Below are 14,881 nucleotides of genomic sequence, written 5' to 3'. Positions count from 1 at the left end.
TAATTCTTGCAGCCACACAGAACTAACATTATCATCTCTGTTTTAACACCCGAGTAAATCAGATTACTAAATTGTCATGGATTGTCCACGATCATATAGATCATGCATTCCATTTATGCATTCCAGTGAAATTTGTTAAGACTCCCAAACCTATTATTTTTTTCCACTTAAAACACAATTTGTGCAGAGCACTGGAGACATATGAAGCTGAGATATGAAGGACTGGTAGACCTTAAACAAGTAGAAAGGTGGAAGGAAGGTATTTTAACCAGCAGGGGGAAGAAATGTGCAAGGTGTGTTAGGAAATAGTTTAACTTGATTGTGCAAGGGGAAAAGGGCAAAAAGCTAGGTTGAAACCAAGTTCCCTGGGATTGTAAGTGCGTAGAGATCCAGTTCTGTCAATAAACTGGCAGGGAAGAGCCAACCGAAAACTTTTAAGCAGAGGGCAAGTTCCAAGCTGAGACAGTGATGTAAAACTCTTCTGAGAAGCAGGCAGACTGTATGGGGATGCAGGCTTGGGGGCTGCTATTATGACTAAGTGTCTCAAAGAATGAGAACTTCAGAGAAACACTCTCATTACTTCAACTTTGTCATGTGTGCATGCTCTGTATATTAAAACCTGGCTCTGATTTTTCATTTATCTTTCTATTTTTGCTAAAAGAAAAATGTAAGTTCAAAATGGAGCTCCAGTTCTAACCAGTACACTTCAGATCCCTGATAGTAATGGGTCAGGTCCCCGGAGGGTTACACATTTAGAATAGGCTGTTTACACATGCGAACAGAACTCATACATTTTGTTCATGCCCCTGAAACAATTGATGTACTCCAGTATATGGTGTGTGGTTTTTTTTTTATAATTACACCAGAAGAAAGCATTCTTTATGGAAATAAATGTGCTTTTTAAAAACACATTTCTGAAAAGCAGCAGGCAAGGCATTAATAACAAAGTGAAATGATAAACTGAATGGAAGTCTGAGAAAAATTCTATATTTGTATTATACAGGCATTGTTTTCATTCCTGGCACCTTATTTTTCATGTACATAAAGAGAACGCAAGCTACAGCAGGGTGAGACAAAGATCAATGCTGAATGTATTACTTGGCACTGGTCAGATGCAGTTTAATAAGAAAAAAATTGATCCATTAAGCTAAACCTAATTTTTGGCCGAAAAATGGTTGAAATCTCTTCGTTATATTGCTAGCTTCATAAAGACCTCTAATATTTGGAAGAAACAACTCAAGGCTGAATTTAATAAGATTAAATGTATTGCAAATATACTTAACAAGAATCTATCAAGTTGTTAATGATTGCTATTAATATCAAACAATTTTTGTATAGAATTTTTTATTAGAGCAATTGTAAAATACAGCCATAAGAAATGCAATATAAAAAGGTTTTCAGGTAATTTGTAGCAGCTACAATTGCACTGGTAGAACTCAAAGCTTAACCTACCAGATACAGTCATTTATTTTTATCAATTCAGTTTCTAACATAAGTACAATTCAATTGTAAGTATTTAGGTGCTCGTCTTAGGTCTGTGCAGCAAAATTCCAGAAAGCACATATCAGACATTGATGCTGGTTCCTGTCAGGAAATTCGGGTGTAGAGGATTTGGAGGGACAAGAATTAGAATGATTTCAGAAATGAAATTTTAATGTCAAAGAAATTATTTTGATTTCTCTTCATTCTCATATCATTAGGAAAGCAGGAAGTTTTAATCTCAAATTTTATACAATCATGGATCTTCAAAGATAGAAGGGAATTCAGTGGCTGTCTGAGTCAATCTGCTCATCTATACATGCAGAGTCTGGCTGTAAAATAATCTGTCAAGTATGCCTATATTTGGTGAAATATGAGTTTTTTAATTCACAAGAGGAAAAAAATGCAAGCAAACAACCCTAAGTATGGAGAACAGTAAAATGGAAACTTTCAGCCAAAACTACCATATATCACTGGAAGAAAACATATAGACAATAAGTTTCTTTTTGCCTAAATGATAGAAATGTTGGTCTAACTCTTCATTACTTTTACTTCCATGAATGTTCTTTACTTATTATATTACAGTAAGCCCTGAAACACACATACACACATACACACATACACACACACACACACACACACATACACACATACACGCACGCACCGACACACACATACCCCACATATACATATGCATGCACACATTTCATTTAAAGCTTAAATAATCAGATGTTAAATGGATCCATGAAAATTAGAATCTTTTAAAGGTCATGATTTTTACAAGCAATTATACTAGCAAAATATTTTCTTAACTGTGTTCCCAAATACTGAGAAAGGAAAGTCATGTTCTTAAAACTATTTTGTTTTCTTAAATCTCTCCAACCTGGGCACAAGGAGATGGACTATGCCCTCTTTACCTCCAGGGTACTAATGTAAATCTCTTGTTTCCATGTTAATGGCTGTCCAGTGTTCTTTGCAAACTGTACAGAAAGTCTCAATTCGATTCTTAGTAGATAGATGCTTAAATGATAGAATTGTCACTTAGGAGAAAGTGTTCTTTGCAAAATGTACAGAAAGTCTCAATTCGATTCGTAGTAGATAGATGCTTAAATGATAGAATTGTCACTTAGGAGAAAGGACAAGGACTGAAATATTCTGGGGAAAGGGTACACTCTTACCCTACACATGGCACATTCCTCATGAAGAAAGGACGCTCCTGGTACTTAAGAATGTCTTTTAGTTCACAGGAGGCTAATTAGGCATGCCTCATAGGTATTGGATTTACTACAACTTGTGCAATCTGTACATTTGCAAAAGCTTATGGTTTTATGTGCAGGAGACAAACTACAGAGGAGCAATGACTGGTGGTCAGAAGCACCGAGACAAAGCAGGTCAAAAGGGGCTCCAAATACCACCCTGAATAGTTGAACGGAAAAGAATGATTTTAAAAATCCAACTCCGTTGATGATTAATTTGTATTTTAGGCATATAAATCACTTCTTGGTTGTCATGCTAATACTGATTTAGAAAAATATACACTTCAGCTTCTATTGATCTGTTTTTCTAATTCTTTATCAGAAGAGTCTAATATAGGCTGCTTTTGCAATTGACTTTCCAAGTTATCCTTTTAGGAGATGAGGTAACCAAAAGATATTGAAAACCCAAAGCAAATTACATTGTACTAGTTAGACTTCCCTGAAGGAAGAATACACCCCTATAATCAGCTCAGCTCACCACTACGAGGCAGGGGGTTCTGCTCTGTCTTAATCTTCACAACACTATGACTCTCTTTTTAGCATACAACATTTGTCTTCGGGACATCTATCAACCATTCTCTGTATCTCCTAACACAATTAAAAATTCTATTAAATTACAATCTACATTATGAATCAGAGGTTTAAACGCATGCAGTATTATGTGGTTACACTTACGAAAGCACACAAAAAAGAATGCTTTGGAAATTATGGTGCCTTTGTTTTCAGCTCGAAACACACATTTTAAATTGAAACAAAATAATATTCCTGGTTTCTTGAAACTAGTTTGCTCATAGAATTTGGTTTTGTATATAGTTAAGGGAAAGAACCTAAATAACCATAAAGGAGGAAGAAAAAAGCCCCAACAAGAACACTAGTCCTCTAAATGAAACTAGAACTTGAATATTCCCACAGGAAAGCACAGAATTGTGTCGTATTTTAAAAAGATATAATTAGAATTTCTGTAAGTGATACAGTGAAACTGAATCCTATCTGTGCATGCAGGTACATAGACTGTACATACGTGTATGCACATGTGTTTGTTGCATGTATAGGAAGTTAGAGGAGACAGCTAGAGATAAAGACAATCAAAATTATCAAATTAACTAAATACCACAGTAATGTCAGTAGTGAAAAGAATGACAGAATATGAAAAGCTTACAGAGCTACCTATCTTTGAGCATCTCCCAGAGGGTCCGGAGGGTGGGGGAGGGTAGGGTATGAAGGAAGTAGCAAGCACAGTGGCTCCAAGTGGTAGAGTGCTAGCCTTTAGTGAAAAAGCTCAGAGATAGCACGCAGGCCTTATGTTCAAGCCCCATTACCAATGAAAACAAAACAAACAAAATAAAAAAAAATCGTGGCATGCAAGCCTGCAACAGTAGACCAAGTATCTAGAAGCAATCAATGATTCAGAAGTCATTGAACTGTGGAGAGGAAATTAATATAAGAAGCTCAACACTAACATGAGGACAATCATACTAGAAAGGATCGAAAGCAACCCAAGTTACTAAAAGAGCTTTGCAATAGAAATCATTTGGAAATTGCAGTAAAATGAGGGCATATACTAGGGCCGAAGGATACTTTGAGGTTAGTGTATGGTTTGAAATGTTTTATGTTTCCCATAAAAAAGGAAAAGCAAACTGAAAATCATTAGCCATCTCATAAGATAATTTTCTTCCTTTCATTAGCATAAATGTATATCACCATTACAAATGTTTTCCTGGTTTATAAACTGATGGTCACACTAGTTAAAATCTTTATTCTATTTCCTGTAAATGTTTTATGAGAGTTACTGTCAACCAGCATGCCTCTGTATTCCTTTAAAATTTCATAATAATCTTACAGGAAAAAAATCTATAACCATGTATCATCTGCCATATGTCTACTACTGTTAGTAATTGTTTTTATTAAATTACATACTATCTAAGTCCTGAAGCTAGAAACTAGAACTTTAAGGGTTTTTCTGTTTTACCTTAAAAGTTAACTTAAAATGTTGCTTTCCTAATAACATGCAATCTTTAGTTAATCAGAATAATGGAAAGATATAGGTCATAAATCATCAAAATTATGATTAAGACAAAGCTAATAAAACATGTTTTTAATAAAGTCAATGTAAACTTAGTTAAAATTACATCTTGTTGGCTAATTTAATTCTGATGCACTTAGACAATGGAATTCAGATAATTATTTTTTAAAAGAGGGGGCTAATTTGTATATATATATGTATGTTTACTTATACTTGCATTTTATATAAATAGATGAATACATTCATTTATACACAGTCAATTATGGAAACCTAGTAATACATTGCTATTTATGTGAAAATTATGAATGTGTATAAAATGTTGAATGCTTAGATAAATTTTAGCATCTGAATTGATGTACACTAAAAAATGACTACTTATGAGAAGAAGGTTATCACCAGTAGCATTTAAAAACTCTTCATGGATTAATTGTTTCATTTTATAAAGACACTGACCATTTTGAAAAGTCTGTCCAATATTAGGAAGTCTATTTTGAGCTTGTTTGGGATAGTCAGTGTCTCCTGCTAGTGTTGGCTTTCATATCCTTTCAAAACATTTCCATTTCGCAATCACATGCACAGACTGCCACCTATCAACTTATTTTTATCTGTTTCTAAGATGAGGACTTGATTTAATTGTTTGGATCAGATTAACCAATCCGAAGGCTCACCAAATTTATATAGATACTATTACTGAGGTGTGAACTCAGGGTTTCATACACTTACTTCCCTTTTCCTCTGAAGGCTGGTAGTCCACCACTTGAGCCACAGCTCCACTCCTGGATTTTGCTGGTTCATTGGAGATACCAGTCCCATGAAATTTCCAGTCAAGGGTGGCTCTTTACTTGATTCTTGTATCTCAGCATCATGAGTAACTTGGATTATACTCCTGAGCCACTGGCTCCTAGCAGGATTTTTTTTTCTTTCTAGATAGATGTACGTACCTATAGTGTCACAGGCATCTACAAAATCCTGTTTACAATATTTATGATCTTATTTTGTAATCATATACCACATGAACTATTTTTAAAAACTAGAATTTTAAAATCCTGAATTGTATTCCTAAGTGGAATGAATAGTAACTATGGGGTAGGGGTGGGGGGCAGAGGGGAAGGAACCACAGGATGAAAAAGGAAATGAATAAAGCAAAGAAAGAGATCAAATGGGAAACATAAGAAAAAAAGGAAACTAGATTGTAAATGTATCCTTATCTTCCAGTTGTTTTAACCTATGGTGGACTCTCAACCATGTAGCTGACTCTATGGGAAGTTAGAGCAGGAAGCACCCAGCCATGGGAGAGAGGAAATAAATGAAAGGGCAGTGAGCAAAGATGATATTGTTCGCATTCCATATTACCCAATGGCTATTCTCACTTCCCACACCATTGAGGAAATGCTAATTGCTTTCCATTTTGTCATAGTCCTAAACTGAATGACTAACTACTAAGACAGTGTTAGTTTCAGGTCCCTAAGGTTTCCAAAAGAGTTTCTCAGTATCTTGTCTGAAGCCAAAGGAACAAATTGAAAACAAACAAAACTATAATAAAAATAGGTTGTATAAAAATGCTCTTCCTCATGACACTAGCCTTAAAAAACAAATGGTCATTTACTGATAAAGAACTTTAGAGAGTTCCATAATCTACAAGCTGGAACAGAAAAGATCAAATTCTCTAAATAGTTAAAAGAGCTTACCTGTACACCCATTCATCCTTTATCAACCTATAATTAGAGTTGCAAAATTTTTATTGATGGAAATTAACGTTTTCTTTTCCATCCTTGGAAATAGAGGCTACTGGCTTTTTTGTTTGGGTTTGTTTTCTGTTGTTGATTTTAGGTACAGATATATTCAAAGTTGGTGCTCAAGTATATAGCCAACAGAAAAACTACCTGCCTCCTTATTTTGTTTCAAAGATGCCTAAAATTATGTATCCACAAATTCCTTCTTTCCAGGGCCATTGTCTGTTTGTCTTATGGAAAGTGGTAGAGTGGATCTGTCAGCCTACGTTGATAACCAAAAACCCCAAGAGAAGGTATTCTTCACAAAAATAGCTCTAATAAAAATCATCAGATCGGAAGTAAATTTGTGGTTACTTTCATTACCGTGGAGAGCATAATATTTCAGAGATGACACAACATTCCCAACAGACACTCTAACAAGATTTCTAAAGGCTTAGAAAAAAATTCACATTCATGAAAAAAGAATGTAGTTGTAAATCATTAAGTAGGAATGGAAGGGCACTGGAATGGAGGGAGGAAGGGTGAGCATATATAGTCATTATATTCAATGTACTATGTACATTAATGTAATTATGTACATTAACTTGAGGTAAAGATGGGCTGGGGAAAATTAGGGGGGACAAAGAAAGAGGTGACGTTGACCAAGAAACATTATATTCATAACCTGACTTATGGAGTGTAACCTCTTGGTACAACTATCTAATAATAACAACAATAATAAATAAAATAGATTAGTATAAATTTAAAATTTAAAATCCACAGATGAGATCCTGGCACATATTACATTAGTCCCTGTTAACTATTATTAGTATCTTTTAGCTAATTAATATTACTAGTCGTGGAGTTAGTTGTGAGTGTAACAATATTTAAGGACTGATATAATTATTAATTATTTCACTCACCTCCAAATTCATGTTCTGAACCTCTAAACCCCAGTGTGATTTTAAAGATGTAGTTAAGGTTAACAAGATTACAAGGGTGGGATTCTATTCCTCTATGACTTGTGTTCTTATTAGGAGAAGGTGAAACAGGAGGACACATTGAAGCAGAGACTGTCTGCAAGTCAAGCAAAGAGGACTCAAGGGAAACAAAACCTGCTGAGACTTTAAACTTTTAGCTTCCATATGTGTGAGAGAATAAATTTCTGTTGTTGTATTTGTCACAGCAACCTTCACAACTCTGCACAGAAATCAGACATATGACTTAAACAATATACTTTCACTGGTCATTTCTGGCACTGAGATGTCATTTTAAGCTTGACATAATAAGTTAGTCTGATGACTTCTTTTATTACACACATTCAAACCTATTTCTTTAAAAAGGAAGAAAGAGGACAAGGGAGAAAAGGAAAGGGGAGCAGGGGGAGAAAGGGGAGGAAGAGGGAGAAGAGGAAGAAGAACAGTGTCAAGCACTGGTGGCTCAAACCTGTAATCGTAGCTACTCAGGAGGCTGAGATCCAAAGATCACAGTTCAAAGCCAGCCCAGGCAGAAAAGTTCATAAGACTGTTATCTCCAATTTACTGGCAAAAAGCTAGCAATGAAGGTGCAGAGCACCAGCTTTAAGTGGAAAAGCCAAGTAAGAGTGTGAGGCCCTTAATCCAAGCCCCAGGGCTGGTACATACATACATGCACACGCACACCACCCACCCCCACACACAGAAACACACAGAGTGTGCTGTAGTTGATTAAAATCTAAGAAGGCATTTGAATTTCCCTGATTCTATTTTCTAATAAAATATACTCAGGCAAGTAACTTCTCTGAAACACGATTCAATAAAACAAGATTTTTATTTGTAAGGAAAAGTATATAGATACTTAGTCTCTTAGAGAGAAATTTCAGGGTAAAAAGTCCTTGGGATTTAAGTTATTTCTTATCTCAATTCCATAAATATTTTTAAAGTAGAAATATAGGCAGGGAATTTCAAAGAACAAATGATCTTATGCATCATTCATGCTTAAGATCATGTCTATGTGTGTATGAATATGTGAAATGTACATTAAAAATTTCCCTAGGTCAACATAAGAAATTGTTGGTAGCGTTTTTCTCTGCAAAGCAAGACTCAGAGTTGTGAGCAGGAAGAGCTCAGGGATGAAAAATTTCACTTTCATTGTATTCCCACCTGTAATGTTGAAGTCATTAACAATGTACATATATTATTAGATGATTCAAAAAACTAATTTAGAAGATAAACAAATTATTTCAAACACCAGCATGGGACAATATGAGTTTGTTAGAATGGCAAAGCAATGTTCTTTTTCTCACAAAGACCCAATAATCTGTGAAACGGAATATAAAAATTACAAAAATAATTCATATTTAATAGATCAAATAGTAACAAATGACTTTTAAATGTTGTATAAGTGCATGTGCCTTTGGGCTAATGAAGAACATTTGTATCAAACAATAGTACAGAGTGTCCTCAATATTTGATCCTTCAGACACAGTCAGCCTATACTATGGTTAATGCCATTTTCCTAATGATGAAGACTGAAAACACTTTAGAAAACTAGAAACACCCTCAGGATAGAAAGAAGACTCATCCTTATTCATCTCCATATCTCCACTGCATACCATACATTTGGCACATGGTACGTTTTTAGTCATTGTTGAATAGATTAATAAGGGAATAAATTAAAAAAATGAATGAGTGACACGAAAGGCAGACTCATTCATTACTTTCCCAAACTGTTAATTAACATATTGCAAATATCTATCTATTTCTCCTTAGTTCCATCCTACTCAGAGAACCTGCCCCAGATCCTTACAGTGAAACTGGCCTGCCAGCTGCCTATTGCAAGCTGATTGGATCAGAAGTAGAGACAGACAACATGGGCTAACAGTCTCTTATTGACAACACGCGTCTTTCTCTTGGACACAAGCACAGAGAAGCCACATTTAAGCCAAGTGAAAATAGAGGAAACAATGTCATTCCCCAGAGAACAGATCACGATTGGTCTAAATCTCAAGAGCAAAGAGATGAGCCCTCACATAAGGGTTAGCTACCACTTGTCCCATTACATTTTCTGAGGTGCTATATTCTTCCCAAAATTCACTACTTTTTTTTAACCTTAAGGCTCCTACTTCCTATGACCAATCAATGGAATCTTCACAATAAGTTTTGGTTTTTCTACTATCAACATAGATTCTGTCTGTCTGTCTGTCTGTATATATGTGTATATAGATATACAATATCTATACTAGATCTAGACATATCTAGACATTAATTTTCATTAATTTTTAGTTCATTCCTGGATTAATCCCTGCAGGATATTCAAAGTAGCTGGTCTTTATCTCTCATCTTAAAGTAAAAGTTCTATTGACCCCACAGTGTCAAGAGTTGGCTCATGCCAGCCCTCGAGAGCCTAGTGTGGATATCTCTTCTCTGCATTTCAGAAAAAAAAGCCAACTGTTATTATAGGAAATTCACACTATTGAAAAGGACAAAAGCTACCCATCAGAATTGTATTTTTCCTCGAGGGTTGCTTATTAAATACTTACCAGAATATCACTTTCCTGACCTCACTGCCCTCACCAAGTTTTATCCCACTTCTCGGCTCCTTGTTTCAGCAAAATCTTTGGGGAGTTTTGCCTGATCATTTCCTTTGATTTTTCACCTTGAACCCACTACAATCAAGTCACTGCCCTCACTATCCATGGAAACAGTGCTTAGCAAGGTCTCCATGTTCACCACTCCATCCTCTATTGCTTCGTCCATCAGCAATAGTTTTATTTTTCTCCCATTATCAGTCATTTCTCTCCGTCTCCTAAGCTGATTCCTTTCCACTGGCTTCCAAATATTGGTGTGCCCCAGGCCATCACCCACTCTCCATCCATACCCACTTCAAGATCTCAGGATCACTTTTAGACTTACATCTTTAAATGCTACCCACAGGCTCATGACTCCCATCCACACCTTCAGCCCAAAGTTTTCTCTTGGATTTCACACTTTTAATTCCAACTGATTCACCCCTCTATTACAACATGCCAATGACAGCTCAAGTTCAACAAGGCCAGCATGGAGCTTCCTGAGTTCCTTCTCAAGACTGTTGTACCAACAATTCTACACCAAAGATGATAGCAACCCCATCTTTCCAGTTGCTCAAACCAAAACCCTTGTAATCACATTGTTTTCCTTCTTGCTATCAAACTCTATGCCTGGTAAGCTAGGAAAGCCAGCCTGTTCTACTTCCAAGCTTGCTCCAAAACATAACACTTCTCTCTCCATGTTATTGCTGCTAGTCTGGCTCAAGCTTGGATTATGGGACAATAAAATGTCTCCAATAAGATTCTGTAAAATTACTGAAGTCCCTCCCTGTACTGTATTCTTAATGCAAAGTCCAGAGAGACTCTTTTTTTATTTCTGTTCTTCAGATCCACTACTATCTTTTTTTGTTAATTTAATTTTACTGTCAAGGTACAGAGGGGTTGCAGTTATATACATAAGGTAGTGAGTACATTTCTTGTCAAACTTATTACCCCCTCCCTCATTTTTCTCCCACTTTTCCTCCCTCCAATCCCCCCCGCAATTGTACAGTTCATTTCCAATAATATATTGTCTTGTGAGTATTGCTGTTGCATTGGTTTACCCTTTGTTCTTTGTCTCCCCACTTTGTTGTTCCCCTTCCATTCCCTAATTCAGATAAATGTATATACCATTCCCAGGGTACCAAAATCAAATACAGTGACAACAGGGGATAAGCCATAGGGGAAAAAAACACAAAAGAAAAAATCACATAGTACATTAAAAAGAACAACAAAGAAAAAACTCTTTCCATATCTTGGAGTTCATTTTGCTTAGCATCATCTTAAAAGACCTGGAAAATCATATTAAGTGAAGTAAGCCAGACCCAAGAAACATAGGCTCAATGGTTTCTCTCATTTGAAAATTAGTATATGTTTAGGATAGTCCTAGCAGATGAAGAGATTAGCTCAATAGCTATGTGCGATGACCATAGAAGATGATGCTAAGCAAAATGAACTCCAGAGTGACTCTTTAAAGTTAGGTCTGATCATGTCTCTGCTCAAAGTCCTGGGATTGCATCTTTTTACTCAGGTTAATAACACAAATCCCTCATGCGTTCTTTGTGTGTGTGTGTGTGTGTGTGTGTGTGTGTAAGAGAGAGAGATTGATTACACATCACATGAAACCACCAAACACTGTTAGAAAAAGGGGATGGGGGGAAAGAATGGGAGTAAGGTGGAAAAGGTGGATTTGCAAAGAGAAAGTATATTTATGCACATGTGTGGAAATATCACAATGAAATCCTCTCCTATGACAAAAATGGATAAAATATCTTTTAAATGTACAAGAAGAATCCAAAACCCAGAAAGTGGACTTTTGACCTATTGTTTGTAAACTCTTGATACCACTTCCTGCTACTGTCCCCACTCATTTCACCACACTGAGGCTGCCACTCTATCAGGCCATATGTTCTTGCTTCTGGCTTTTGCTCTGGCTGTTCAGCTTGCTTAAAACTATCTGTATACATGAACTTGGCTGATTCCCTCCTGCCTTTCGCCTTTTCACATCTTCTCCCTTATTTTAACACACTGCAACTTATGTACGATCCTCCTTCCCACTGGCTTCTTATCACTTGTCCTTTTTTTCCTTTTGTTCCTCTACAATAATTACTTCATAATTTATTTAGTTACAACATACATACTGACATCCTGTCCTGCCTAGAATGTAAGCTTTCACCAGACAAGAATAACAGTCAAATTTGTCTAGTACTTAGTATAAATATAACTATTTGTTGAAAAAAGGAAAAAAAAAAACCAAACACCTAATACATGACCAGAAAAGATGAATAAATAGTAAATGTCAGATTGAATTCATAACATAGAAATTAATCTGTGATTCTAAAAATTAGAAGTTTCAGCATTGCTTCTCTAATGAAATTTTAGCTACAATAGCTTTCTGGTGGAAATGTAAAATTTACAGAAGAAATGCAGCAGTATTCCCACAACTGTACCTAAACCTCTCTCATATCTGGGACTCAAATCCAGGGCTCTTATATGAGCTCATGGCCCCTATAGGAGTTGTGCATTTATCAGTGGTGACACAAATGGGCCCATGTAGTATTTTGTACATATGGCGTTAACTTTTATGCTTTAATATATATGTGCAATATGGCTGAATTATACTTACTCTAGGAACCATCACTTTTATTTTAGTGACTTGTGTGTATTTAAAACCTCAGGCATGATTCAGTATTGAATTAACAAAGTTTTTCGGTTGTTTAATTTCCCCGGAAGAAAGAAAAAGGAAAGAAAAGATGAATTGTTTTAACACTCACATTTCTTCATGCCTTACACAATGCAAAATCCCCTCCCAACTTTAGGAAGTAAATGAAAACTTGATGTTAGTAAGTGACTGTGAAGTCCTCAAATATCTTTTCCTTGACTTCAAATTAGTTCTACCACATACATTGTTGCTTAAAATGAATAATTCAAAAATGTATGAACCAGAACTTGGAATGTGCCTTAGTGGTAGAGTGTTTGCCTAGCATTCATGAAACTCTGGGTTCTATTTCTCAGTACTATGTAAACAGAAAAGGCCAGAAGTGGCACTGTGGCTCAAATGGTAGAGTGCTAGCCTTGAGCAAAAGTTCAGGGACAGTGCCCAAGCCCTGAGTTCAAGCTCTGGGAACTGGCAAAAAAAAAAAAAAAGTATGCATCATATAAAATTACCAAAGGAAAATAGTCATTTGGACATTAATTTAAAACTTACAGCTTTACAATAAAAATAAATTTTTAAAAACTTATTGTAGAATGGGAGACCTGACTTGAGTGGTAGGGTGCTTGCCTTGCATGAGTTTATAGTCTCAAGTACCACACACAAACAAACATTGTAAGCATCGAGTACAGTAATTTCAAACTGAATCTAATTTTTGCTCCTCAATTTAATCTTATAGTCATTACAACACAAGGAAACATTTGAAAGGACTGCTTAATTAATTTTAAATGCCATATGCACATTTTTAAAACAAAGAAGAATGAACACAAATAGAATAAAGCTTAAAATTTGAGATTGCAAGGAAAATAATATTCAACACTGCAGAATAAAAATTCTAGGCACTATGAAAGATTATTGTTAACTGAATTAAGAGCTAGATTCGATAACTTTAAATCCTATATAGCTGTTATATAATATTACAAGCTCAAAAATATATCTAAAGAACACTTTAAAACTTTGTATATGTCAAGGTGAAATAAAGTTCTACAGCCAAAATAACAGTGAATAAATTGCGTTTAGGCATTATTTTGGATGGATTTATATTCAAGTATATTTTCATCCATTTCCCACAGAAGTATTATCATAATTGAAGCACTTTATGTCCTTGGTTTCAGAAGTGGAGAACTTGAGCCCAACACTCTAATAACCAACAATACATCTTATAGTTAGAGACACAGCATGGTAGTACATGCCTCTGATTCCAGGTATGCAGAAGGTTTACTTAGGATGATGGAGGCCCAAGGCCATCCTGGGATAAAATGTAAGACCCTAGCTGAAAAGTTACTAAAGCAAAAAAGGAGATATGGCTCAAGTAGTAGAGTGCCTGCCTAGCAGGTATAAGGCCCTGAGTTTTTAATAAAAGCACATCAAACACACACACACACACACACACACACACACACCCTTCTTAATTTGTATGTTTGTATCTTTTTGTCTACTATATTCCTAACTTCATAATAATTGCAAAACCACTGAGATTAATTTACATAAATCAATTTACAATAATTCAAAAAATAAAACTTTAGGAAGAATATAGGTAGTAACCTTGATATAATTCCACTTTCTTTCAATCCTTGGACATCATCATTCATATGTAAAATTTGTACCCATAATAAAAATCCTATGTTTTTGATCTGTCAAGATTTCTGCATGACAAAACAAATTAGCTACTGTTACATGTGATCAAAGTTAACTGTATTTTAAAATTCTTTCCCAATTTAGTATTTTCTTTTAGACTGGCCTCTCAACCAACCCCTCAGATTTGTTTAAATTCAATTCAATGAATTATTGGTTGAAAACTCTAGACTATTAATTAGATAATAAGTAACTGAGCAGGTTACTCAAAATCATGGTCATTGATACACTCAGACAGGCCCAATGACCTCCCTTTGCAATAGGCAAAGGACTCTACAAGAGACTAGAACTTTTTCCAAGAGAACTTTACATACAGATCCACTTTCATATGATTCACAACTCTCCTTTGAAAATTTTCTAATAGCAAATGTACACAAAGGACAACTGAAACATGAAAGACTGACTCTAAAGTCTGACTCTCCTAGTCGCTCAGATTAACTTGTACCTGTTGGACACAAAAGAACCAAACAGTTTACTGAGCAGAATCCAGCTCAGAAAGAAGGCAAGCAGATTCTTTGG

Source organism: Dipodomys ordii, unplaced genomic scaffold, assembly GCF_000151885.1.
Source record: "Dipodomys ordii isolate 6190 unplaced genomic scaffold, Dord_2.0 Scaffold37, whole genome shotgun sequence".
NCBI classification, from domain to species: Eukaryota; Metazoa; Chordata; class Mammalia; order Rodentia; family Heteromyidae; genus Dipodomys; species Dipodomys ordii.
This window is presented reverse-complemented; position numbering follows the sequence as displayed.